This window comes from Scomber japonicus, chromosome 20, assembly GCF_027409825.1.
Source record: "Scomber japonicus isolate fScoJap1 chromosome 20, fScoJap1.pri, whole genome shotgun sequence".
Classification (NCBI taxonomy): domain Eukaryota; kingdom Metazoa; phylum Chordata; class Actinopteri; order Scombriformes; family Scombridae; genus Scomber; species Scomber japonicus.
Window position 1 is genome coordinate 4,538,445 of NC_070597.1, and position 5,466 is coordinate 4,543,910.

Sequence of the window (5,466 nt, forward strand, 5' to 3'; positions counted from 1 at the left end):
CTCACTGAGAACGACTGAGAGCAGCTGTGAGTGAAGCAGGACAGATGAGCAATGAGCTGAAACTCACTTTAAAGATAAGAGGAAGCTGCAGAGTCTCATCACTACGAGATCAGACTTTATATTATGATCAATATAAATTATAACTGCTTTTAATTTTTCATTTTAAGAGTTTATCTTATAGACACAAGTCTGCACCCTTTTTTCATTCCTTCTGTCCTTCTTTCCTCCTTCTCTTTCTTTCCTCCCCATTACCTTCCTTCTTTCCCTTCCTACCTTCCTTCTTTCCTCTGTCCTTTCCTCCCTCCCTCCTACCTTCCTTCTTTCCTCTGTCCTTTCCTCCCTCCCTCCTACCTTCCTTCTTTCCTCTTCCTTCTCTCCTTCTTCCTCCCTTCTTCCTTCCCTTCCTCCTTTCCTTCCTTCTTCATCCCTCCCTTCCATCCTTTCCTTCTTCCTCCCTCCCTTCCTCCTACCTTCCTTCTTTCCTCTGTCCTTTCCTCCCTTCCTTCCTTCTTCCTCCCTTCCTTTCCTTTCCTTCCTCCTCCCTTCCTTCCCTTCCTTCTTTCTTTCCTTCGTTCCTTCGTTCTTTCCTCCCCTCCTTTCCTTCTTCTTCTCCCTTCCTTCCTTGACTCAAAGACAACAGGAGCATTAAAACCACACTCATTTATTTCTTTCTTTCTTTCTTTTCTTTCCTCCCCTCTGCAGAAGAAGATCTGATTGCGATATGTCTGGCCATCCTCAACCTCATCCTCGCCATCTCGTTGGCTTCGCCTATCGCAGCTGACACCGAGCGGCTCGGCCGGCTGCACGTTGTTTCGGCAGAAAGAAGAAGAAAAGAAGAAAAGAAGAAGCACATGGCGATCTCCCTCTCGTGTAAATATATACGTTCGTCCCACATAAGTACGTTGTATTTAAATCTTTTTTTTTTATTTTTTTTTTTTTTGTCTTTTACACACTTCACACACTTTTATGTCTTCCTCAACTCTCTCCTCTCCTCCTCTCCACTCTCCCTTTCCTCTCTTCCTCTCTCCTCTCCTCTCCTCTCCTCTCCTCCTCTAACTCTCCTCTCCTCCTCTAACCTGCTCCTCTCCTCCTTTCCTCCTCTAACTCTCCTCTCCTCCAACTCTCCTCTTCTCTCTCCTCTCCTCCTCTAACCTCCTCCTCTAACTCCCTCCTCCTCTCCTCCTCTAACTCTCCTCTTCTTCTCTCCTCTCCTCCTCTAACTCTCCTCTTCTTCTCTCCTCTCCTCCTCTAACCTGCTCTTCTTCTCTCCTCTCCTCCTCTAACTCCCCTCCTCCTCTCCTCCTCTAACTCTCCTCTTCTTCTCTCCTCTCCTCCTCTAACTCTCCTCTTCTTCTCTCCTCTCCTCCTCTAACCTGCTCTTCTTCTTCTCTCCTCCGCTAACCTGCTCTTCTTCTCTCCTCTCCTCCTCTAACCTCCTCCTCTCCTCTAACCTGCTCTTCTTCTCTCCTCTCCTCCTCTAACTCTCTCCTCTAACTCTCTTCTCCTCCTCTAACCTGCTCCTCTCCTCCTTTCCTCCTCTAACTCCCCCTCCTCCTCTCCTCCTCTAACCTGCTCCTCTCCTCCTCTAACTCTCCTCTCCTCCTCTAACTCTCCTCTCCTCCTCTAACTCTCCTCTCCTCCTCTAACTCTCCTCTCCTCTCCTCCTCTAACCTGCTCTTCTTCTCTCCTCTCCTCCTCTCCTTCTCTCCTCTCCTCTAACCTGCTCTCCTCCTCTAACCTCTCCTCTCCTCCTCTAACTCTCTCCTCCTCTAACCTGCTCTTCTTCTCTCCTCTCCTCCTCTAACTCTCCTCCTCTAACCTGCTCTTCTTCTTCTTCTGTGGTTTTTTTTTTGTTTTATTGTTTAAACTCACATAATGACATCTACAATCTTTAAGCCTGAATCTTCCAACTTCCACATATTAAAGTAGTGCTGCCACCTTCCTCCTCTTCCTCTTCCTCCTCCTCTTCCTCTTCCTCCTCCTCTTCCTCTCTCTATATCTACAACACACATACAGACCAGGATGAATAGTGAACTGTTACACCTCCCCTCTCCTCCTCTCTTCCCTTCCTCACCCCCCCCTCTCCTCCTCTCCTCTCCTCCCTCTCCTCCTCTCTCTCTTCCCTTCCTCATCCCCCCCCTCATCTCCCCCTCTCCTCCCTTCCTCCCTCACCCTCCCCTCTCCTCCTCTCCTCCCTTCCTCCCTCACCCCCCGTCTCCTCCCTTCCTCCCTCATCCCCCCGTCTCCTCCCTTCCTCCCTCATCCCCCGTCTCCTCCCTTCCTCCCTCATCCCCCGTCTCCTCCCTTCCTTCCTCACCCCCCCCTCTCCCTCTCCTCCTCTCCTCCTCTCATCCCTTCCTCCCTCACCCCCCCCTCCTCTCCTCCCTCCTCCCTTCCTCCCTCACTCCCCCTCTCCTCCTCTCCTCCTCTCCTCCCTTCCTCCTTCACCCCCCCTCCTCCTCTCCTCCCTTCCTCCCTCATCCCCCTCTCCTCCCTTCCTCCCTCTCCTCCCTTCCTCCCTCACCCCCTCTCCTCCCTTCCTCCCTCACCCCTCTCCTCCCTTCCTCCCTCATCCTCCTCCTCTCCTCCCTTCCTCCCTCATCCCTTCCTCCCTCACCCCCCCTCCTCCTCTCCTCCCTTCCTCCCTCATCACCCCTCACCCCCTCTCCTCCTCTCCTCCCTTCCTCCTCTCGTCCTTCCTCCTCTCATCCCTTCCTCCCTCATCCTCTCTTCCCTTCCTCCCTCACCCCCCCCTCTCCTCCCTTCCTCCCCCCTCCTCCTCTCCTCCCTCACTCACCCCTCTCCTCCTCTCCTCCCTTCTTCCTCCCTCCTCCCCCTATTAAAAAAGAGGAAGTAAGTGGCCTGGGTCACACTTTAAAGGCACAATGCAGTATTTGTTAAATCCTGACACTGGCGCTGATAATTATTATTATTATTCTACTCAGGAAGTTGATTTCTTGTTACGTTGTTTGTTTTATGAATGAATTTGGGAGTCGAATTAGAGACGTGAAATAACATCTTTATAGAAAATATATTATTACGGCTTTTTTTTTTTTTTCCTTTTTTTTTTAAAATATAAATGGGCTTAATATAATTGTACATAACCTTTTTAATTGTTGCCGGTGATTTAAAAAGACTGATGATGATTTTTTTTTTTTTTAAAGAGGAAGTTGCCGACACGTTTGTAACAAGTGTAAATAGAGACGTTTGTGAAATAACAGCCCCCACCCCCACCTCCTCCTCCTTTATCCTCCTTTTATTATCCCCCTTTTTATTTTCTTTAAGTGTCACAGCACTGCATCGACAGGCCCGAGGTCGCTCGTATTCGTCCTCCCAGGTTTGTATTTATGATTTGAAACTTTTGTGATAAAGCTGCTACGAGGGGAAAAAAAGAAAAAGAGACTCGTAAATGAAACTTTGTGCCTTCTTCCCTTTTTTTTTTTTTTTTTTTTAATTTTAATTTTTTATTATTATGTCCATGTGAACAGCTCAAAGTGAGATGTTGTGCACTAACATTGTCAAGAAGGGATGGAGGGAGGTTTTATCTTTATATATATATATATGTTTGAATTCACCTTTAGCTTATATTTCTTTTATTTTGGACCTTTTTTTTTTTTTTTAAACTTCCTGTTGTCCTCCCGGGTCAAATTGACCCCGTCTGTTTTGACTGTTCCTTCTTTCCTTCCTTCCTTCCTCCCTTCCTTCCCTCCTTCCTTCTTTCCTTCCTCCCTTCCATCCTCCCTCCCTCCTTCCTTTCTCCCTCCCTCCTACCTACCTTCCTTCGTCCATCCTTCTCCCTCCCTCCCTCCCTCCTACCTTCCTTCCTTCTTCCTTCCTCCCCTCCTACCTTCCTTCCTCCTTTTGTCTGCCCTTCCTTCCCTCCTACCTCCTTTCCTTCCTTCTTCCTCCCTCCCTCCCTTTCATCCTCCCATCCTCCCTTTCATCCTTCCTCCCTCCCTCCCTTTCATCCTTCCTTCTTCCCTTTCATCCTTCCTTCTTCTTCCCTTTCATCCTTCCTTCTTCCTCCCTTCCATCCTTCCTTCTTCCTCCCTCCCTCCCTCCTTCCTTCCATCCTTCCTCCCTCCCTCCTACGTACCTTCCTTCGTCCATCCTTCCTACCTTCCATCCTTTCCTCCCTCCTTTCCTCCTCCTCCCTCCCTCTCCCTCCTTTCCTTCCTTGACTCGAGGACAACAGGAGGGTTAAAAGACGTCAATCTGTTATTATTTTTCTTCACCAGTTTCTCACATCGTGGTCCAAGTCTCTCTTTTAGTTTTATCTTTATTATTATTTTTGCTCTAGTTGAGGAAATCCTGCAACTGTAAAAATGTAAAAAAAATGCATTAAAAATTAAAAAAGGAGACAAAAACACAATATGACGAATCTGTGAAGAAATATAAACCAAAACTGTATTTTTTTTTTTAAATTGGGGGAAAAAGCAGAAAGAAGTCTCCGAACAGTGACTTTAATATTGTGTGATATTATTATTATTATTATTATTATTATTACAGCTGTTGAATTCACATCACTCATGTAATGTAGATTTTGTTTTTAAATAAAAATACTGCCATGGTCTATTAATTACGTTTGTCTTTGTTTTATTAATTGAAAGCTTTTAAAAATTCAAACAAAGTATTTTTTTTTTCTTACGATAACCTGGAGGAAACGTTTTAACATTAAGGGCTAATTTATACTTCTACGTCGGAGCCACGCCGTCATCGTCCTTCCGAAGTTCTGCGTCGAGGGAACGTGTTGCTAGGGTGTGTGTGTGTGTGTGTGTGTGTGTGTGTGGTTTCAGAGGAGAGTCTATCTGTATCCTTGTTTATCTTCCGGTCACAGTAGCATGTAGCATGTAGCAATGCGCTATGTGCGCTAATAACAGAAAACACCTACCTTGTTCATTATTAATAAATAAAGCAACTGCTGGAGAACTGACGCTTTGACCGGACCAATCACAGCCGGTCCGCGATGCCGTTGTCGTGCCAAAAAGTGATCGTCTGCCAGAATCTGATTTGTGGCCGCGGGAGCGCGCACAGCAGCCCGTTGAGCGGTAGCGCTATAAAACGTCTGATTTTCTTTGGATTAAACGGTCATAATATGCATATACACACAATTATCACACAATATCACAACTGTGGCCAAAAGAAGTGTAGTTTGTAGCGAAATAAGACATGGCAATTACGTGATAGACATGTCTCTACAGTGTGTTTATGATTTATGGGTGTGTTTCAAGAAATTATCACTTTTGCAATGATCCTTGTGACTCTGCATTGTTTTTTTATCTGATCTGGGCCCTACGTAGTATTTGCCTCCCATGTTTGGATGTGTTTTGTATATCTAATATTATTGTTTATGCCTACTATTAAAATAACAAACAGTTTTCACCTGCCAAAAATTGATTGGAGGCCAAATGCAGTTACTGGTAGGTGATTTCTGCCTAAATATGACTTGATCTCATTCAAGAGCTT

The 5,466-nt window shown here is 46.0% G+C and overlaps 1 long non-coding RNA gene across 1 annotated transcript; it reads right to left on the reverse strand.

Annotated features, from left to right (window-relative positions):
* Positions 1–1,659: 1,659 nt before the first annotated feature.
* LOC128381483 (uncharacterized) lies at positions 1,660–3,268 on the reverse strand. The gene is made up of 3 exons (XR_008323547.1): positions 3,229–3,268; positions 1,759–2,060; positions 1,660–1,705 (listed from the first exon to the last, which is right to left on the reverse strand). It is a non-coding gene; the product is annotated as an uncharacterized LOC128381483 (long non-coding RNA).
* Positions 3,269–5,466: the final 2,198 nt, after the last annotated feature.